The following is a 23289-nucleotide window of genomic DNA, read 5'->3' as shown; positions in this document are numbered from 1 at the left end:
CCCTGCCACCAGGCTGAGAAGTGAAGAGACACTCATCTTTTTGGTTTTTGTTGTCTTGTGAGAAAAACCTTTAGAAGAATTTTACAGGGAAGCATTCAGAGAAAATAAAAATATTTATTTTGTTTACTGCTAAGGATTTAGGGGTTCACACTGACATTTGGCTGAGCAGTTATTTAACATCCTGTACACCAAACTTCACTTAAACAATAATGGTTACAATAAAGTTCTCTTTTTCCAAAAGAATGACAGTAGGGTATATTTTTACATTTTTAAAAAATGGTTTTTTTAAAGATACCAAGGCTGAAGTGAGGGAAAATATGTTTGGAAGAAAGGATCTGTGGTGAAAGCAGCACCAAGTCTGCAGCTACAAAGCTTGTTTCCTCGATACATTAAATATCCTACCATGGTCAAATAGATACACACAACAACATTTATATGTGGAAAGCAGCCACAGCCGCAGGTCAGCCATCTCCTCTGTAACTTGCTTCAGTAGCAGATTGCACAGTCATCACCACCAGGCACCTGTAAGACAAAAGAATAAGGCACAAAAGTTAGAGACGACTTCTCCCCTCCACAGCCGCTGCCCCACAGAGCTTGCAAGAACCCTTAGTGCTTATCAACAAGGACGACTCTGACTTGTTTCACTGCGCTGCTCCGCGACCGGGTCCAAACTCTTCCAGGATCTTGGTGCGCAGGCGGGCGGCTGGTTATCCGTGAAGACACCTGCGCGGCCCCAGACCAACTGGGGATGGAGGCGCCCTCGCCGCGGCACCCCCGGAGCCTATTTCTACCTGCCACGTGCACAGAAAAGCATCCCGTTTGGGGGATTACCTTACACGGATTTGGAGCAGCACGCTGGGGGAAGGTAAGGCAGCGTGCACGCACCAGTAGTGCTACCACCTGGCTCCCTGAGAGGAGCAGTAAAACCCTCTGAACAGACACAACAGCAAAAACAATTAAGGGAACTCCTCGAGTTCAGAGCTACCTGCGGGGAGCACATGGACCGCGTTCAAGCTGCCCAGGTGCCCTGGAGAGCACTTGCCGAATTAGCAAGGACTGGAACGACTAATTGGTGACTGTTTATCAAATAATGCAGCAACAAGCCCGCAGCATGCCAAGGGGGAGGGAGCAGGGAGGCTGTTTCAGGGGCTACCACTGTGAACTTAGCATATTTCTATGCCTTGTAAGACATATTCCTCAACTCCTTTAAGTGTCCATACACAGCATATAGACTGAGGCTGGCAAGAAGCACATTTGTAAGTGCATTTATTTCAAGTGCTTCTGTTAGTTCAAAGGGCTCAAACATAAATAGTTGTCTAAAAATGTAGATGCCTTTCGGAGAGGAGGAGGTAAACTTTGAGGTGGGAAGAAGGGACAACAAATATGGTGGTAAGTAATTAACATAAAACCTTCTCCTTTACTGCTGCCCCCTTGTCCCCAAGCATGCAAAATCAAAACCCTCTTCTGCTCTGCTCCCTCAATACACTTGGCACGTAGCTCCTTCTCTTTCTCTCTTCATTTCACTTGCTCTCTCTCCATAAAGGGGCATGAAATGAGAAATTTTAGCAAGGTTTCTTTACAGAAGAGAGGCCTGGCTTCAAGCCCAGTACAGATGTGGGAGGGAGGCTTCAAAGTAAGACTCCCTCAGTGCTGCCCAAGAAAGTGGTACTTCTCATGGTCCAGCAGCCAGGCTTTCTGGGACTCATGGTCTCGAACCTCACCAACACTTATTCCCCCAGAGGCAATAAATGCTCAAGGAGGAAAAAACATGGTGCTGTCTTGAATTTTCCTCAGCTTGAACTTTAACACTAGGTAAAAACTGAAAACATAGAAAGGAATGGGGAAAAAAAAAAAAAAAAAGGTGGCATCCCTGAATTTGGTATGTATTTTTTACATACCATCTCCAGTTATATGAAGTAGCCAATTTATACTAAAGATTGTTTGTTATCTTTAGCTGCAGATATATTATTTCTTTTCAGCATGTCCTTGTGTGCTCTTGTAATGGTTTATTGGTATAGCTAAACAAGCACAGCCAATTTACGCTAGCAAAAAAGTCTTTCGCAGGTTGTTTTGCATCATTCCCATGCGCAAAGTAAGTTGTCCAAGAAAGAAATCCTTTTTCTTTCTCTCTCCTGGTGCAACTTCATACATACTAGGGCTTTTGCTAGCATAGCAATGATGACAAAAATATAATAAATCCTTTCCTGACATAGCTGTGCCAGCAAGACTAAAGCCTTAGTCTCAATGAGATTGAACAACTTCACATTTCACCAACATTTAGATCTATTGATGCGTCAATTTATAGAAATATTATAGGCTTTTCCTCTCACAGCAGAGTGCATCTTCCCAATTGCCTAGCTTTGTCTTGTTTCCTGTCTATATTCTAGTAACTATGGGCTTGCTAGGCAACCTTTACAATATCAGAAATGCAACGATATGCTCATTAAGACTATACGGATTATGTGCAATCCTACATTTAAAAGGTGGCTACTGTTTACCAGCGTGTGGCTAAACTTCCAATTTAATTTTTTTAATTAAATTTAAAAATTTTGCTATCTATCATGCAGATGGACATTGCAGTTTCTGCTGGCCCCTTGCCCCAGTGCACACCCAACATGAACGCATTTCCTAGTACTGCAGTAGTAAATGCTGTCCCACATGGTTGCATTATATGTTTGCTTTAGTTATGTCTTTCCCTCCTGTTTTAGAATGCACAACATAAAGCAAATGCATCTTGTTTTCATAGCTGTGCTTCTGCTTTGAACATATCAGGAGATAAACAAAACAGCCTGCTAGCTCTTAACTGATTCTTTTTCTGTAAATAACAGAGAATTTCTTACCATGCCCAATGAAATCCAGAATGTTTCAGTGCACATGCCTGAAAAAGAGAAAACAGTCCTTAAAAGAGAGTCTTTTGCTCAGTGAAAGTCTAACTCTGAAGCAACTATTGCCAGCATAATTCTATAGGTTGAGTTAAATAAATAAATACTTATCTGATTAATTGTTGCCTGGAATCCTTTTGTGCTTGTATCTCTTGAGTTAGAGGCCATATTTAAAACAAGTGCACAGGAGATTTGAAATCTGAGGACAACCTAAAGCTTGATTCTAAGCAGTCTCAAATGCACAGTACTTTCCCGCGGCGTGGGTGAGACAGGTTTAGTCATCAGGTGTGACAGAGAGCAGTCTGTTGCAATCCAACATTACATGGAGAGCCAACTAAAAAGCAACGTATTTAGCACATACACTGCACACATTACAGTACCCTCAATGAAAAGAAATTCAGGTGTTTCAACACGCAGGTTTTATTCAGGTCAGCTGCATTTATTCAGTCTCTGAAAAGCTACAGCAAGTGCCTTGATACAAAAATGATCACAATTTAGAGATCATCCCCAGACATCAGCACAACTGTTATCCACATGCAGGTGACATGCTAACATACTATGTATAGCTATTAAGACAAAAAGTATGAAAATACCTTTGCAAATTAAGATTTCACACAGTACACATTTCTTTCATCTCAGCCTATTTTTAAAAATTCTTTTGCCTCTCTATTCTGTAGAGATATCCCAGGAGTTAACAAAATTCTTTCACAAAAACACAAATTGATTTTTAAGGGTACGAGCAGCTTTTGTCACAGGCTTGAACTGTGGCATAACATGGGTCCAATTACACGGGAATAGCCAGACAGGATCGGATCAGAAATTAGGTAGTCAAATACCCTATATATGCTCAGAACTTATACTTTTTCCTCCTCATGGAAAGCTTAGGAACAGGGCAAGCATGGACAGATCAGGGACCCTCTCTTCTAGCCTCTTCCCAATCCCTAGGCCTTCCTAGCTCTCAGCAATCTCTGGTTAGGTGATTTTCTGGACCATGAATTGCATTTCTGTATACAATAGGCATTAAGAGAGTTCTTTGATGGATTTGTCCAAACACCTCGTCAGCATATGAACATTTGGTGTCTACAATATCCTGTGGCAATTTCACGACTTAACTACACAATGTAGAGGAAGTCTTTCTTGCTTGTTTTAAAGTTGTCACCTAACCATTCACTTGACATTGCTTGGCTCCCACGGTTTGGGAGTGTTAACAATCATTTTCTATTTGCTTTCTCCATGCCACTTGAGAGTTTATAAATCTTCATTCTCTTCCTGCTTAAATATGTCTTTTCTAGATTGAAAAGTCCTTAGCATTTAGATGTTTTCCATATGGGATTTGTTCCATATCTTTTAATTAACCTTCTCTGTATCTTATCTCCTTCTCCTGCATCCTTTCTGATATGAAAGGGACCAAGGATGCAGTATTCAAGTGTGCCATACATTTATACTGTAGCATAAAGACCTCTGTTTTCTGTTTTGCTCCCTATTCCTTTCCCAGTAACTCCTAGCATTCATTTTGGTTTTACTCCTGTTGCACATTTAGCACACATTTTCATACAATTATTATAACCCAACATTTCTTCCCAAGTGATAATTTAAAGTCCAGCACTGTGTACTTAGCTCCTTCTGTGCATCATTCTACATCAATCAACACTGAATTTCATCTGCCATATTGTCCTCCGGTCACTCTGTACTGTTAGGTCTTTCTGCTATCTTCCAGTATGTCCTCACCTTTACCACCCTTCTTGATTTGGCAGCATCAGCAGGTTTAGTCCTCTCACCCTCCATCCATTTTAGCAACACATTGAACTGCACCAGACTGAATAGAAATCCATCCCTGGTCACCCCATCCTTTTGATAAAACCTAGTCATGTATTCCTACCCTTTCTTCCTAAATTGAAATTATTACTAATCCATAAGGACCTTATCCCATAGGGACCTTGATTTCATTAGAAGTTGTTGGAAAGATATTAAATTTTGATTATACCAAAAGCTCCCTCTGCCCAACCCATCTTTAAAACAACTCTTGTCCTTCACATACCAAACATTTAGCAGCTTCTTAAAATACCAGCACACATATTTCTACCATTGAACAACCTCCCCCCAGCCACAGGAGCTGCCCACCCTGTGCAGGATATGACCCTTGCCCTTGAGGAAGGTTGTTCTCACCATGTTTTCTTTAATCACAGTGAACTCTTTAAACAGGAGGGGCCATTCCAGTCCCTGGGATAACCAGCAGTTAGAGTCCAGTTAAGTACTGCTAATGCCTCACTCACTTCAGAACCGCTAAGTCAATGCAGGTAGTAAGAGACACCTCCTCTGCAGATCTTCTGCAGAGGCTATCTACAAAGATTTTTCCTTCTTAAAATTTTTTTTTTTCCTTTTTTTTAATTTTTAAAAAAAACTATTATTCTTTTCTCCCATTCTCATCCTTCTTACAGACATGACACTACTGAGTGTGCTCACGCATACGTTGAACAATGGTTCCTGTCTTTCACTGACTGAACTATATTTTTTCTGACATGTTTACACAAACCCTCTAGTTTTGAATGTCATTCAAATAACGCAGCCCCACATATGGTTTCCCAGTGTTCAAGAGCAGCTCAGAAGTCTCAATTTAGATTCTGAGGCCCACCAAAAAAAAAAAAAAAAAAAAAAAAAAAAAAAAAAAAAAAAAAAGGAATGCATTGCATATGTTCCCAGATCAGCAAATGTAAATTGTGGAAGTTTTTGGAGGAAGAGCAAAAACATCAACCCTTGTTGGTTAATATTACAGTAGATACATAACTATAAGCTTCTAAATAAAAATCATGGGCTCAAATATAATGCCAATAAGCCTTCAGGGGACCTAGAACTGGTGAGTACCTTTGAGAATAATAAAGGAGGAAATTCTTATTGTATGTGCCTACTTTAATCACAGACACCCAACAGAAGAGTTTTAATTCTAATTATTTGGTCAAAGCTGGCTGCTCTGAATCAACAAGCCAAAACGGCACGCGTGAGCCAGCACAAAACAACGGAAAGAAGAGTCGGGGCCGAGAAGCCAAGCGCAACTCCGGGAGCACCAGGACCACGCGCAGGGCTACAGCTTCGTTAGGGACACGTCTCCCACCGCGCTCAGCACAGGCATGCGCATCGTGAACACAGGCTCCGCAGGGAGCAGAGACTGGATTCAGCCCAGCTCGCTCGCCATTTAGAAAGTAATGGCAAAAGCAGCCTTCACTCGCTGTAGGTAAGTCACCCCAGAGACCTCTGGAAAACTACCGCCAGCCCTCCAACTCCCGTTCCCATTGCAGCGTTAATCTTGGAGGTCCAGCCACACGCCGGTAAACGCTAGCTATACCAAACAACTGATTTCCACTCAGAGCACATATACGGAAAGGCAAATGCAGCGTACCAACACGTACACTCCTCTATCAAAGACCAGCTCAGAAGCGTCCCATTTTTAATATCACATACTTATTTACTGATGCCTGCCTTAGCAGGCATATGTAACCTAATACTGTATTTTACTGATATTGCAGATGGTATAACCAATCTTCTAAACTCTCTACACTCTCAAAGGATTAGTATGATGTGTTGTGCAGTTTTAGCTTACAAAGCATTCCTTTAGTGCACAGGGTTATTGATTTAACTTATAAATTCTGCTATATAGTGTAGTTTTACTGATTTACTTTTTAGAGTAGTGTAAGAATATCTTTTTTTGCCCCTAAAAACTTCGACACACTTCATTATCCAACACAAAATATTGCCCTGGGTAGGATTTCAGGACAGGCATTCAGTAATCAAAATTATAGATGTCCTGAAAAATTCTCTGTATTTCAAGGCTCCTCCCTCCTGACTCACGGTTGTTTGTCTAAATAAACCTGGAATTCCCCCCTAAACTTTCCAGCTAGAAATTCTCAGGGAAAAGCACCTGCTGCTATACATACATATATACATATACATATATACATACATCAACTCCCTTCTTCCAGCCTTCAAGTCAGCTCTGTTTCAATAAAGGAGAGATACCAACATGGAGGGAAGAGCTCTTCCTTCCTCTGAAAGATTTCCCAAATGTGCTGAAACCTTTTCTCCTTCTCAGCCATACTATTCCTTGAAGCCTCCAGTCTCCTCTCCCACCGACTGCTGCAGGAATCCCTCTACGCCATCCCGTCCCAGCTCACACTGTTCCAGCACATATGGAAAGCTGCAGCTGAACAGCGCATACGAAAGACAGCAATAAGCTAATCCTGTGATATCACTAAAAGCTTATTTTGAAAGCTCGTTTTAAAAACAAGACCAAACCCCAGAAGCACTGCCAATGGTGGTTTTTTCAGCCTCTATGGCCAACTACGTCCACAGCCATTCAACTCCAACTCCAACCTCACACCACATTCATCTCTGTTCAGGCAAGCACGCTCTCTCTGTTAACTCTTTTGTTTAAATCTCCTTTATTCTTCTACCTTAATCATTTCCACCCACTTACTCTATCTTTAATTTCTCTTCTACTAAACATGATAGGCCAAGTCCTTCAGTTTTACCTTGAGATGTCTTCACTTGGCAGAAACTATTAATAAAGAGCAGCCTAGAGAATCTAATGTCAATAAGTCTACTTTTTCCCCTTTCTCTTTGCAGATACAGAGTTATATAGATGATTATATCTGTCAAAAAGCTTGCATAGTCTGTATCCTAAATTACACCAACTCACTGTATTTTTGTACATATACCGGGGCACAGTCTTAAACTCTTTTAATCCAAAAGCTATATACTGGCCCACTGCATGTCTGTCGATTCTCAGCAACAGGCCACATGTGTGCTTTTTAGAACTATGGCAAATGCAGGATAATACACATTAGCTTGAAAGGCTTGTCTCAGATAAAGAACGCCATAGTTATATGCAGCTCTGACACTACAAGGAAATAGTTAGGTTTCTCCTAAGAAAAACAAGCTTGAGTGAATGACAGGTCAGAACCACATAAATATATTACTTCAATCTCTGCTATTGTACCTTGTTTTTCGGTGTTTCCACACCTTCACACTTCAAGATAATACCATAATAATATCTGGTCACTCCCAAACTCTCGATGTACTGAAAAAATATTTAAGTTTGTATCTGGACCTCTAAGCTGCTAAGGTAAATACAGCACTGCGATTTCAAAAGGTACATAGATCACAGAAAAACTGGTCTAGTGACAAAATCTTCTCTCTCATCAAATGATAAACTGTGCCATTGCAGCAGCTATTTAGACCTCTCTGCCTGAACTCACACTGACCTGCAGCGTACCCACTCCTTCATTACCCCGAGCTCTGGGCCCCGCACGGTGTCAAATTTATCCTCTTCCTGCTCACAACACTGCCAGCAATAGGTATCTATTGTTTAAAAGGGAGGGGGGAAAAAAAGAAAGCAAGCAAGCTGTTTTAAAATGCACCAACGCTCACAAAGTTGGAACACAACGGAACGGCAGGCGCAGCTCTGTCGCTGGTTTTCCAGCAGCACGGCATGCCACGGTTACCCCCGCTGGCCGGGCTCTGCAACCCTCTCGCTGATCCCTCCAGCATGCCGGGAAGGGGAGCCGGCTCGATGGGGAGACATCTGTGCTAAATAAAGCAGGGAGGCAAGGCAGGGGCAGGGGGTGCCAGCAGTGGGGAGCACCTGGCCACCGCTCTGCTTGTCACCAGGGTCACCTGAGATGTCCCCACACGCAATTTCATTCTCGGTCACTAATAACTCCACAAAACTTTGCCCCTTTTGAGTGGAAATCTGAGGTAAAAATAGGTGGAATATGTGCTGCAGCCTAATTTTGGGGGTGGGATTTGGACAGAATGCCTTAGGCAGTTTTGAGAGCAAAGTCTTAGGGAAGAGTGTGCGTGGTGGTGGGGGTGGGGGCTTTTCCTAGAGAAGTTCTCCATTGCTACTGCATTTTGGATCTGACCCTAAATATGACAGGGATGGAATCTGTCTCAAAAATGTGCCCTCTGTCAGGAATGTGTCTGAGTGAAAACCTACCCAAATTTGGACAAGCTGTGAGTCCTCCAAAACAAAGTGGAAAAAGAAAATCCTCAGTTCAAAAGCTGTCAGTAAAGATGTCTTTGAATCTTAGCTGATGAGCTGTTTAGCTGATTTCAGCTATTCCCTCAAGACTCCTGCCCGCCAGGTTTGCTCCAGCCTGGGGCTGAGCGGGACTTTCCATGGTACTGCAGTGCCAGGCTGTCAAATAGTGCCAGATCCAGACACCTAAAAATGAAAGCAAGGATACCCCCGTCGGCTTTTTCCCAGCCAACATCCCTTGGTTGGTCCAGGGAATGTGAAAGAGAAAGTAATCAGACTCATGTAGAAGAGACAAGTTTAGAGGGGGAAATGCAGAAGGACAAAAGCCAGGAGGGAAATGCCTCCCTCTGTCCCAATAACTGTCCTGGAGAGGCTGGAGTAGGAAGGGGTGGGAGACAGGACCAAGAGAGGGCCACTCAGAGGCACACAGCTCAGTCACAGACCTGGCTTGGAAAACTGACACTGGCTGGGCAGAGAGCCAGACTGGTGTGGAAAAGCAGGCAACAGTCACAGCTCTGATGATCTTGGATACAGAAGAACCAACTGACACTATACCAAAGGGGTACTGACTGGCTGAGGTGCCTTTGGAAAGGGGCTTAGGACTGGAATTCAGTGGGAACAAAACAACATGGCATAAAATACCAAAGTAGGAGCAGAGATGGGTCAGAAGAAAGTATGAGAGCAAGGGACTTCGTGTGGCTGAGCCAGAAATTGTGATTTCTGTCAAATATCTATGAAGTGAGCCAGTAAAGCAGACAGTAAAGGACTGGCCAGCTCCTTAATGCTGGCCTACAGGGAGGACACTTGGCTGCTGCTATTACTCCATTAGCTCCAGCAGCCCTGGTCAGTGTGGTGGGCAGAGAGAGTTGCAGTCTGTTCAGCAATTCACAGGGGTGCAAGTTTCACTCTGTGTCATTAACTGTTTTTTTGTAAAAAGTAAATTGACAGGTAGAAATTTCTTCCCCTATGCCTCTTACACCCCCTGCTCCATTCATATAGCATTATTTTAGAAGATTAGATTCGATTATCTACAGCTGGACCCATCTCCTTGGTGTCTCACCCTGTGTTCATCTATCTTCACTCAAAGAGAGTTAAGAAATTCTGTTGCCTTTCAGTTGTTAGGAAATATGAGCATTGTCCTTGCCTAAAGTCCTTGCACTGTTGAGGAGATGAAAGAAAAGGGGCATTTTACATGCTTGAGGAATAGTTATGGCCATATTTAACATTGCAGCCTCCTTCCCCTCAAAGGGATCCCAATATTGCACAAAACGATTGCTTGCACTCTAAGATACAAGCTGATCTGAACATCCTCACTGACTTATGACAGCATTCCTTCTCACAGATGAGCACAGTGTTGCTCTGGGATTCATTCATGCACTTATTTAAAACATACCAATTTCAGTCTTTGTGTGGCATTTTCCATCAGTTACTAAAAAAAGGCTGCTAAATAAAAGCTATAAGGATCATTGGGAATCATAAAAATCATTGAGATCATGGGAAAAGAGGGAAAAGTGTTTGCAGTCCAGGAGGCGAGCTGGACTGTGAGCTGAAAGAGAAAAACACGCTTCATTCAGACCCTAGCTCCAACTCCGACACACTGCTACATTAGTTGCATTCCTGACAACGGGAAAGACTGTAGCTTCTTAAAAGTTTGATCATCTCAAGGGGAGCTTCTTGCATTTCAGTTGCTCCTCCTTCTCGTAAGCTTTGCCATTCCATACGGATCTAGTGTTTGTTGCAGAGGAGTTAGGCTGGCACAAACCCTTTTGTCTATCAGTTAAGGAAATCAAAAAAAAAAAAAGAAAAAGAAAAAGAAAAGAAAAGAAAAAAAAAAAGAAGTTACAATGCCTTTTACAGAAGAACAAATGTTGACTTATATTAGGAAATGTCACCGGTGCAATGCATTATTTTGCAAGACCATCATGGTTGCACTGCCTCACTCTGATCAGTCACATTGATATTCGAATACTGAATGACAACAGTTGGAGATGAATTCCAGTAAGTTATTCACGCCTGGAGGTTCAGATTTCCAAGCAAAATCATTGGGCTAGACTATGGCATTTCACCACAGCCCCAAGAAAAGTGCAGCGGGAAGTCACCCAGCCCCAACCAAGAAGGTCAGAACAGCTTGTACCTTTGTAAAATAATCCCTCCTCCTGCTTTTCTCTGCATGCATGGCACCGCATTGCACAAGATGGCATGCCAGGGGCCGCCTTCTGCTCTCAGACAGCACTGCAGGACAGCATGCTTACGAAAGGGCATGTGGGCATACCCAACCTTGTATCCCCTGTGGAGGAAGACGCATCATGTACTTACCCAGGGAAGCCAAAAAGATCATTCCCAGACAAGCCTTCGTTACAAGACCAAGAAAGATGTGCTTCTGTGGCGGATCAAGCTGGGAAGAATTTGGCCCTCTGCATTTGTTTCAGTTTCACACTCTTTACATAAGAGTCTTGAAGCCAAGGAGGACTTGAAAACATGACAGTACAAGACGAGAGACTGTCGAAACAAAAGCACGAAGGCCTATGCAGTGAAGAGCCTCTTGAGAAGGCTTTCTGCCACAGGAACAAGCATTTTTCTGTGAATTGATGTTAATGCACATGGAGCATGAAACCGATGCAAAGGAGCATTACGTACGGGAAGGCTGGCACAGAGATGTGACCAGTCAGCATCATGCCCTCGCAGAAGGACAAGCTAAGCAGTGCCTGCCTCCCACTGCTAATTCTTGCCTAAAATTTGGGGAATACACATAGTTGCATGAAGTTTATTTAAAATATTTCACATTTTTTCCTGAAATTACCTTTCTACACTAATTTTTCTTTTACTTTCTTTCTCTTTTAATAAGGAAGAAAAGGTGGTCTACTTTTCAGAAATGCCCAGCAACCCGAGCTCAACTACAGCAACATCTACAGATGTACCTTCAACGACCAGAAGTCCTCTAAACACAGAGTGAGAGTGGCCACTGCTTGCTAATTCCCACCTTCGTACTGGACAATTATTATTAGCAAAAGGAAAATCTCTCCACCACTAAAATCAGTGCTACTGAGTCACTACTTAGCTTCCTGTAACTAAGTGCAGAAACCACAAGACTTTTACCTTCTGAGGTGTTAAATACATGAATCCAGTTATTGTTTCGAGTTATCTTGAAACTCACTGCCTAACATCTCCATATAGCGAATAACAGACTACATTACACAGAAATAACAGGAGAAGTAACAGAAAATGTGAGGCACAGGTATTTATGGTAAGATATGCAAATAGGTAAAGATTTAACTCTCTAAGATACTGCACACTAGTTTAGTGGTCAAACTGATTTTTATGCTAGCCAGAAGCCTACCTAGAAATCACCTTGAAACATGTGACTTTGACTTTACAAACTGCAACAGACTTCAGTAAAGCAACTTTTATAAGTAGCAGCAAGTTCTGTATTGGCTGGTAGACAATCTGTATTCAAAATCAGAGGGGTTTTGAAAATAACTATAAAGAGTATGAGAAGATGTCTTAGACTAAATGTAAACACTGTAAAGCATTCATCTTCTGGAAAATAAAAATAAAAAGCAGTATTTTAAAGTCCTCTTCTCTTCCTCTCTGCTTCCAGGACAGAGATAGGAGACATTTAAAATGATGTCTAGTAAAGTCAAATTTTTCTACTGCTTTGCAGTTATGCACATCTCTGTAAAACTGACAGAAAAACGCTGCCAGTGCAAAGGCATGGAGAATTTCTGGTGGCTGCCTTTTACCCAACACCGCCACTTATACCAGCACCGGCACGACACAGAATTACTCTGCTCTCCTGCATCACCACGAAAAGCACAGGCCAACCCAGATCCGGCTCCTTGGCCAAAGCGCCGGTTGTGACCGTGGTGCGGCGTGACCCGGTTCAGCCTCCCCCCCAGCCGCAGCCGCGGTTCAGCCCTTCTTGGGGCTCCCTCTGGGCCAGGGCTGGGGCTTGGCTAATTCGTGGTGCCAGGTTACCCGCAGCGCCCAGCGGCACGGCATGCACACCCCCTTGCCTCCGAAACACCCGGCGCTCGCTGGGGCGGGCCACAGCTGGAAGCGATTCAGCGCTGCTGCCTGCTGCGATTACAGGAATTTGCGTTTGGGCTGTGTCTGCTGGCTGCCACCGCCAGCCCAGAGATTTCCACCGGGTTTCCAAAGTGCCCCTTCTGCGTCTGCTAGCCAGCAGCTCAGATTATTGCAGCAAATTATCCGTGTTGTAAAAATAGTTTTAGGCAGCTACAAGTTACTCAAGATCGCCAACACCTTAACGAACCCTCTTTTACAACAAAAATAAAAGACAAAAAAAATGTTAAAAAGCAAAAAATAAACCCCCACCTCTTCACCTCTATGATCATCATTTTACAGGCTCCATTTTCTAAGCAGCAAGCTCAGGATTTCAGCCTGAGATACAGACAACGTTGAGACAACAGTTTTGCTCCTGGATCACTATACTTAGTATTTACCAGAGGAGGGAAAAGGTTCAGAATATGGAGTGGGTCAAGTGAAAGGATTGTGAAAAATATGAAAACACCTGCGAGGCAAAGCATATATGAAAGGATGTGCTGCACGTGAATGAGTATGGAGAAAGAGAAAGGGCTTGGCCAACAGCTGGGCAACAGAGATGTCCACTTCCATGAGCCACGGTAAAACGGTAAAACTTCCTACAGCACTTGCAGAGCGTGCAGCACCAACAGGGCTCCTCCTCGTCTTCACAGCTCCCAGACAAGCACAGGGGAACTTCCTAGGGAAAATCCAGAGCTCCCCCTGTTTCAACTCAGTTCTTCCCAGTTTTCAACCTACACATCCTAGTAAAGAGCAAGTTCAGGTATAAATGGACGTTTGGGAAAGCGTTTATAATAGTCCTGCTAACATCTCCTTCAGCTCAAACTGGAGCCGTGCATAGATTGACTAGTCTGAGCATACTGGGAATAAAATATTGAAGAATGAAAAAAATGTATCTATACTACAGGGGGAAAGTAGTGAGCTGAATGAATGAATGAGGGAGCCTCTTCCTCCCTAAAATTCTGCAAAAGAATCAGTAAATGGAGGGGCTGTGAGATGGGAAAATACTGGAAGTAAAGCAGAAAAGACCTGACCTGACGGCCTCTTTTCCATAATATATTTTCTTGAAATAAAATTTCATTTAACAGAACACTGAATATTAAATATAATAAGCTATTAAAAAACTGTATCATTTATTAAACATTTGCAAAAAGTTCCATAACAGTGTCGTCCAAAATGCATACCAAATAGCAGCAAGGAGGTGGCTATAAGAATTCTTACACTTTCATAGCAAGGTGGAAGCAGGAAGACAGGATTAATTGTCTAGGAGTAGCTTTCAAGATTACTCAGTTTTTCTAAATAAAGATCGCAAGAGGAAAACTTAGCTCCATTTTTCTTTTACTTCTCCACTTCAGGGTTTTTCCTTCCTACCCCCAAAAGGCAGCACATTTAGGTCCTGACCCTAGCTGCCCATACATGTAATCAGTCCCACGATAGTGAATAAAGGTATCAATAAATAAACAGATAATTAGCCTAAGTATTTTCATGGTCAAAGTATAACTTGGCCCTTGCTCTATTCATCCATGCACAAATGGCCTTAAAGCATAGGCGATTAACAGTGCCTGAAAGCAGACATACTACATTTGTACTTCACAGCAGTAGAGCATCTGAAAGATGCAGTGTATCCTTTCACATCAGCCAAGGCTCCTACTAATCAGAAGGCTAGTGGAGCAGTACTACTGGAAATGCCACTTGATTACTCTGTGACTCAAGGAGAAGAGCCTCATTTATTATTAAAGCTAAAATCCTCATTAAACTGTATTTTTCAGTAAACCTAGGATAGGCTGATCTCCATGGCTTTTTAGCTCATTCAGTTACAGTCTTAAGCAGCACACCAAACACAGTGTTTCCCAAAACCAGGTGGAAAGAGTATGCAGGGCTGTTTTCCCATCTTTTCATTTTAACTCGCGTAATGAAAGTGAAGATATGAGCACTTAGGGAAAGCATGAACTTATATTTCCCCCTTTCCCAAATTCATAGAAAATTTCACTTTGAAATAATTATTTGTGGCAGTTCAACTTCCTTTCTAAGCCATTCTTAGCAATCTTCTTAGAACAGATAAAAATATTCAAGATTTGCAAAATGAGAGGTCACATAATTCAATGATTGGAGATAACCACATCTGCAGAGTTCCCAAGACATCAGCACGTTTGTCACTGTTTCGCAGAGGCCTAAAGCACACAAGCAAAATCAATTCCACATCCAGAATCCCAAATAAATAAATCAGTTACCTCCAGAGACGAGAGAGGGGGAAGCAGTTCTCCCCGAAGCCAAGTTCAAATTTACACCAACAGAACGCAGGAGCCGACTGTTTCCAGCTCCTCCAGAACTGTTCAAGGCAAACGATAAATTGACTGTATTACACAATGATGTATGTAGTCTTAATAAATACAACTAACATCAGCATCACAGTCCTACCCTACCTACTACTGGTCCAGCCTACTGCTTTGACTTCACTGCTGAGCAAGGAAACGAGATGCGATGGTGTTCGTTTGCTCTTTGAAGCTAACTGGCGAGCAGGTATTTGCCAGCAGGTAAGCTGGCACGGGGACACCTCTAAGCCTGGTCACACTCTGCGATGTTCCAGCAAGCCTTCTGCAGAAATCACTCAGAGTTGTATATGTGTAAGAGCCAGAGTGCAGCTCTGCACTGTGCGAATTACAGCGTACAACACCTATTCTATTAGAAATAAATGAGCTTATTTACATTTTAATTCTATGGAACAAGCCGCTCTCAAAAGAACAGTTTGTTAGAGTTACTGCAGATGTAAAGAAGGTATATTTTTCCATCATAAATGCACATTGTAAGAAAAATCTCATGGGGGAAACCAAAGAACCAACAGGCATATTAGTGAAAGCAGTCGGCTGCCTGTCTGGGAGGTCCCTCCTGATCTCCATGAGAACAATCTTTTCCTATCTCACAGTATGTGTTGCATAGCTAAGTACCACAGAAGTCTCATTAGTCAGAACGGGAATAAGTACAGAAAATATTATGCTTTTCATTGACCCTTTGAAATGATTAATGCTATACAGATGGAAATCATGCCAAAATATTTTAAGTCATAAATAATCTAACTGAACAAGCTCAGATAAATGTATTATAAAAACTACAGAATATACTGATTCTCCTCTCTCTTATTTACAGCTTTCTTTCTATGAATCTTGTAATCTTTAAATTAAGAACTTATCATCCCTGACTAGACCAGAACATACAAAGGCAAAATTCACTTTGTAGGTGCTGCAGTGCACCAAAACACTGTCTCTAATTTTTTCCTCTCTTAGCAGAGACTGCAATTAGTGCTGGATCAAAGTCTGCTTAGGGGATGAGGACACTGGTTTTCATGGGAAAGAGGAATTGTACATATTTTGGCTTCTGTGTGATGTTAGTATTCATGAGAAAATGAGAAATTCAGACAATATTTGGCAAATAACTGTGGCTGAATAAAACGATCCAACTCCATCAAATATTGGAAGATCTTGAAATATAGCCTTTAAAAGTTCTGTTTTCTACAGTGACGATCACATTTAAGAAGTACTAGTGTTTGTGGCAAACAGAGTTCTCATTTTATGTTCTGCTCTTACATAGGGAAGAAACATTAACCCAGGTTAATGTTTTCTGAGGACACAGACCTGATCATTATGTTAAAAGCTATTCTATAGTAGCTTTTTCTTCATGATTTCTGACTGAACTTGTAGCACTTTATACAGAACAATCATGGAAGTCGAAGCCAGAAACCTTCAGAGTCACCGTCACTCTCTTTCTGGCCCTATAAATATTACTGTTATTGCTTTCAAGATGGAAGAACTTCAGGGTAATAGGCCACCCAGAAGAATCGACAGCCCAGTAGATAGGGTATTCCCAGAAAGGGGTGAGAGATGGTTTTGCACATTCCAGACCAGGTTCCTGGGAGCCTCAGTGCCGGGGTGGAATAAGCACTCTTTCCTTCTTTTCTCTTTCTCCCCTTCACTTCTATGATCCCAATCCTTTGCTTTCACTTAGAACACCTCAAGATGAAGCGGGTTTCCTTTGGGTTGAATCTATCTGTTAAATACAAATGGTTTCTTTTTGACTCTCTGAAAAGCTGGGGGAGAAAGGGAAGAATGATGAACTTGAACAGACCTGTGAATTTTTCTGTTTAGTGGCTGACTTGGAAAAAGAAATCTTTTAAAGCCAGTCTTACTGCTGAAAATGTGTGATTTGCTCAAGCAAACAAACATTAAGTAGTTCTTTCCATTAAATTACCAAGATTTTTCCATTTAGCTCCACAACAGGACATGAACTGCAGCTCACATCTCCAATTGACTTCCAGTAAGGCAGAGTTTTCTCATCTAAGTATCCAAAATTGTCCCTTGAAAATGGAATTCAGGCTTCTGAGTTACTGCTGTCCTCCCATTCCCTTGAGCTGTTGAGACCCACATACAAGTCTGTGTTCACAGTGGTGAGCCTCTGTGCAGATAACTTGAGGAGCGTAAGAGACAAGATCTGAGGACTTCTGAGGTCCTCCCAAAATTTAGAACTTCCATCTCAAATCTAGTTAGGTTTTAGCTATTCTCTTCAGAAGGCTATACCAATCTTCAGTCCTCTGATTATCTTTAAGCTAAGACTTAGAATAAAGTTCTTGTTTGTGGATAGCATGTATTCATTTTCCTCTGGCAAAGTGATGAGCTTCATGACCCACTTTTGGTTTTATATCCTCCAAAGAACACATCCCTGTCGTGGCTTTCACCTTGGAAAGTAAAATTCTGATGGGGTAAAGTAGGATGGGGTCAAGTAACTTCTGCCTAGCAAGGCTACGTTCAGCCATCAGTGGCAAGAGAGGAGCCCTTCCATAGGGCACGTCTGGGCAAATGCTTCTCTTAAACACAGACTTATGTTCTGGGTCCGGGAAGGCAAGCTTCGCTATGAATATACTGCTCAGTCTCCTCTCCTACAAAGGGCTTTGCAGTCTTCTGACTGCCCACAGGACAATTGCTCTTCTCCCTGTATTCCAACCTTTTTATTCAAGACTATCCATCTTGCACCCAGGCAGCCAGCACTGACCACAGCACAGCACTGCTGTCAGCAATGGCATCAATGCTTTAGTCTCCATTTGGTCTGAGCAACCAGAGAATGCAGGGAGGGGTTTCAAGCTAAACCTGGAAGCATGGTCTGCATGGTCCAAACTCCCAACACCACCTCTCAAAAATTTCAAGGGCAATGAGGCAGTTATATGGACAGGTATTACTCAAGGATATTGGGGGATCAAGATTGAGCCTTTGTAAGATTATTTCTCCCAAATACAGTTTTCTGGAAAGAAAAACAAAACAACCTCCTCTCCCCAAACCATTTCCTCATCCTCCCTAAAAGACATAAAGAGGGGGGAAAATGGCATTTTGCACTGATTCAGCATTCACTATATGTTAAAAGTTCTGACAGCAGTTAGATCATTTTCAGGAAACAGTGAACAGTAAAGAAGGGTGGCTTGATGAAGTCTTCTCCTAGAATCCAAAGTTTTATGCGTATGCAGAGAGTATCGATTTAGTAGCTCTACTCACCCAGGTAGACTCACCCAGGTACACAACTGTCTTAGAAAATCACCGCTGCACACAAATGTATTTTTTTAAAGCTTCCATAGACTCGGGCTTGGCTCTGGGGCACGCCAAGGAGGACACCACGCAATGGTACCTGCGTGCGCGGCGCAGATACCGTCCTTAGCTTCCCTAACCATGCGCTGCAACGTGCCTGGTAGCAGCGAGGGAAGGTAGCAGCCTCTAGAGAAACAAAAGAGTTGAGCGGATTCTGCTCCTTCCCCCTCCCGCACTTATCATCATGCAGAAGCAGAAGGGCGATCTATTGATACCCACCTAAAGACAGTCATTCTTCTGATTCAGTATTGCTTTTGTTAACAGCAGGGAGCCGGTGAAAGAGAACAAACAGCCTCCCCTAAGCGCATTGTTAGGGTACGAGACAAAAGAATACCTGTTTTGAATCACTGAGGACTATTACTATAACAAAGTACAAGATAACATTTCGCCAGAGGATACAAGAGATTCTAAGAGGAGCAAGAATGAAGCCAGACAACCTTTCAGTCATCTTATCAAACTGCTTAGGGTACTTACTGAACAGTGGGGAGAAATAATAGCAAATAGAGAGCAAAATACAGTTAATCTTTATACAAAAGCTCTCTGATAAATAATAAAATAGAGTTAAGGCTGCTGTGCTGGCCCTCGCCCGCTTGCACTGCTTAGAAGACAGGATATAAGACAGGCCTAAACAATTTTAAGACAGGCAAATATATATGCAACAGGGAAATGTTGCATGAATGGATTTCCTGGTTCTCCTTTTTCAAGCAATTCAAGAAGCAATCAAAGCACTCTGAGGTTTGGTATGCTTTTACATACATTTTTTTGACACGTTGCTTTACAGAAGCTTCGTAACAGCCCACTATCAGTAGCTTTGGTGTCACTATATGGTATGTAAATGGAAATAGGCAGATCTTTGACATAAAAATAATAATCTCTGCTAAAATTACAGTACTACAGTGTATCATAGCATCAGAACTGTGGAAATATTAATACATGGATCTTTGACAATACAATGTAAGATGTCACTTTGAGCAGTTATTATGCTAATAATGGATACTTATTATAAAACAACATGAAAGAAGTAAGCTGTGTGGGTGTAGAAAGGGATATTTAGTATTCAGAAAATGTATTAAAAAGGAGGAAAAAGCAAGTGCTTCATACAGCATCTAATCCCACATTAGGCAGATGAGGAGTTCCCTGGCAGATGGGTGTCAGGGCACCGTGGGACTTGGCTGAAGCAGCACATTATCTCTCAAGGGAGCACACATGCCAATATAACTTACAGCATCCTTCAAGCTTCTTTTTGTTATGCAGTGGGCCAAACTGGGACTGCAATCATAAAGGCGGGGGGAAAGTGCCACTAGAGCTTTGAGGATTAAGTAGAAAATCTGTTCATCATGTTTATTAGGGTTTCAAAAGCACATATTCTGCTCTGTGTGCACTAATTAAAAAAAAAAAAAAAAAGACACTAAAGAAAGAAAAGTAACATACCACAATGAGTAAAAGGTCTCATACCAAATACCCAATATAAAGCAAGCAAACAAATCAGCATCGTGACTAGATCCATTTAAGTTCTAAGAAAAAGTACATTCAAATATTAAAGAAATCCTGATTCTAAGACTACAAAATGTTGCATTTTAAGCCAAAGGAAATATTTACAAAAGGTTTGTACTATAAGGAGAAATACAGGGAAAGAGACTCTGTGTTGACCTGACAGCTAAAGCATTTCTCTAGAGTTTGTCTATCTGGGGAAAGAGCACAGCCCAGCTACTCTGCACCAACGCAGACCCCCTTATCCAGAACGGAGCCCCCTTTGGCCCACCTCACCTGAACTACAGAGGTCTCTGAGGGCAGAGTCAGCGCATCCATTTGGTGCAACACTACTGCGCTTCAAATCCACATCCTCATGTTTGACAGAAACTTTTCCCACGCAACTCCAGGCCCCAGGAAACACAAGTAGTGTGGTCATGGGCTACTGAAACCACTTGCACCTTCACAAATACATGCTTCAGCCTGGAAAACACATGCATCATGTTTCTGTTGGCAGAGCATAGGATGCAGTACTTCAGAGAACAGACAAACAAAATCATTGCACCACAAACCTGATCCCTTTTGAACAGGAATACTTACGCGGCAGCAGTTGGAAATACCTGTCCTTCAACATTAAGCTCTGCTAGAATAATACTTAGCTGCAGTCTAAACCTTTGTGACTGCAGTGGAACAAGCAGGAGAAACTGTGTGGTGGCTTATTAAAGCTCACAGGCGAGGAGCAAAATCTACCATCTGCTTGCATGGAAGTGTAAGGAATATTGCAGACCCCTCATCTCCAATATATAATGTCGGGAATCAGTCAAATATTGTTTACAGTTGCAAGGCTTTCCTCGTGCAAACCTACATGCACAAATACATTTTCACAACAGTTGTACCAGCTGAGCACTGACTGCACTGGGCTAAAGCACAGGCTCCTCTTTACTTATTTCACAGTTTTCTAGGTCAACTATACTCAGACACCTACATTCACCCCTAGCTCCAGCCATTTTCCTTTTTTCCCTCCCTCTTCAGATTCCTAGAAGTTTTTCAGATGCAGGACTCCCCTCATAGCTTATTTAAGACATGTTTTTCAGTTATCTTTTCTGATACTAAGAAAGCAACGAGCATCTGCAAAAGCTGCCTAGGACTCTGCAAACTACATTGAAAATTCCTGCTGTAGTAGTATAAAGCCAGCAGAAAACTATGACCTGCCGCTGGTCCCTAAGGGCCACAATCAACAACTCCTGGTATGTATTAATTGCAGAAGGAAAACTTGTCTTTCCCCTACTTTCATTTCAGAATTGGATTACTCCCCAAAATATCATGAGCAAGATTTGGAGATTGGCAATGTCTTGTAGTAGAAAGCACAAGTGCAGTTCTCATCGCTGAGACATGGAACAGGCTGGGAAGACACGTGAACAGCAGATATACATCAGAGAGTAGTAAGACTTTTCCACTCAACATACCCTTTAGAAACACACAGATTAAAAAAAAAAAAAAAAAAAAAAAAAAAAAAAGGCTTAGGCTCATTCTTGGCAACTCTAATAGTCACCTTCCTACATTTGCAGAATTTAATTTTTGCCTTAACTATTAGTTCTAACAATCAAGGGATTCTGTTACACATTTCCTTTAAATTTGGTGGTGAGCAGAGCATAAGAAAAATCTTGGAAAGGGCCTTCTCTCCAGGAGCTAGAAAACATAAGTCATTCATAAATCACTCATCAGTCCTAAATCACATTCATCATTGGGATGCTGATTCCTGACTTGAACTGTGAAGCCTAGCAGAACTGCTGAATTTCCCTTTCCGACAGGTGACCATAACTCACCTTTCTCTGTGTACTAGGCAGCCCTGGAAGTTTTCTTGGCACTTGAAGATGAACTATCCCTTCAGGCTCTAACAGTCTCCTCTTCCCTTCTAATACCAAAGCCTCAATTAGACCGTGATTAAAGAGGCTGCACTTAACAGGTACTAGCAGAAGGGACAGGCTGTCAGTTTTATTACAGGTCAAGAATTTGTTTCGCTGCGTACTCTGTGCTTCAGAGTTTAATGTGAAAATAGAGTTTACTAACAGGCAAGTCAGAATTGCTGAACACCAGGATTCAGACTTGATTATCAATTAAACCGGCATAAAAACTCCTAAACAGATGGCTTCTACCAGTCAACAGAAGTCTTAAGGGGAAGAGAACTTGAATTCATTCACAGAAATATCTTATGCAGAACTAAAACACATCTAACTGAAAATGCACCTCTCGTTACATTTTAGACTCTTCTTCAGTAAAAAGAGTAAGTAAAAGGAAACCTCGTACACTGCAAAATTTCAGTTACATGCTACAATTCTAGAGCACAATTTCCTTTGTGACTACACTGCTTACAATTCAGAGCGCTGGTCAGTTCCTGATGCAAAAGTATTAAGTATGGTTATTACTACTGTTGTGGTTCACAAGTGGCATTATATTACGAACCTCAGTCACACTGCACTAAGCATTTTGACATACACACAAGCAGCCTCAGCCCCACCAGACTACCAAAGGTATAGCAAAAGAGCATTTGGCATAGCAGCCAGGTGCTGGAGCCCTCCCTGCATTTGCACCACGGCTCAGCTCCAGTTTTCCCCTACATCAGCTTCACTCTGCCTTTCTCACACTTCAGCTTCTGAGCAGGTTCAAACAGATACCTATTTTTTAACTGCCAAAAAAAACGTTGCTTTCTCCTGTACAGTTTATCACGTGGTTTCCTCACAAAGATGACACTGTCCTATAGTGTTTAATAGGCAACGTTCAGTTCTGGATCAGCAACAAGTTGAAGGCCTGGTAACATATACTCTCCCAAGTTAGAAATGGAGCTTTATAACACCGAAACATTGCAAGAAGCTGCACTGCTCATGAGGTACAGGCTTGAGCCATATCCCCCTGTTAAAAACATCTTTCCATTAATTTTTTTGCTTACTGTGTTGGATTCTTATCAGCAATTCTTAACTGAAGTACTACGAGCCACGCCATCAAATATTCTCTTCGGATCTAGCTGGCAACAATGGTTAGTACCTAAATTTTGGTAAGTTACTGATTATTTAGATTGTGATTACTTTAGAGTAAAGATCTTACATTTTTGAAAGCCCCAGTAAAGACTGTGCACTGCTACAGATAAACAATACACCATTATAAGGATTCTTACGCTGGTAACGTTCGATGCACAATAATTTTCCAGATGCTGCAGAACTAA

General features: G+C 42.0%; 1 protein-coding gene and 1 long non-coding RNA gene across 8 annotated transcripts in view; both read right to left on the bottom strand.

Moving 5' to 3' along the window:
- RBMS3 (RNA binding motif single stranded interacting protein 3) overlaps positions 1 to 23289 on the bottom strand; it is a 700426-nt gene that overhangs the window by 657672 nt on the left and 19465 nt on the right. The window lies entirely within an intron of this gene.
- LOC134136981 (uncharacterized) lies at positions 95 to 23289 on the bottom strand. Of its 3 annotated transcripts, none has more exons than XR_009957594.1 (3): positions 23242 to 23289; positions 2841 to 2878; positions 95 to 522 (listed from the first exon to the last, which is right to left on the bottom strand). It is a non-coding gene; the product is annotated as an uncharacterized LOC134136981 (long non-coding RNA). The 3 variants fall into 3 exon arrangements; XR_009957593.1 differs by lacking the exon at positions 23242 to 23289 and adding an exon at positions 15207 to 15258; XR_009957595.1 differs by lacking the exon at positions 23242 to 23289 and adding an exon at positions 3263 to 3319.

This window comes from Rhea pennata, chromosome 2, assembly GCF_028389875.1.
Source record: "Rhea pennata isolate bPtePen1 chromosome 2, bPtePen1.pri, whole genome shotgun sequence".
Classification (NCBI taxonomy): domain Eukaryota; kingdom Metazoa; phylum Chordata; class Aves; order Rheiformes; family Rheidae; genus Rhea; species Rhea pennata.
This window is presented reverse-complemented; position numbering and strand designations above follow the sequence as displayed.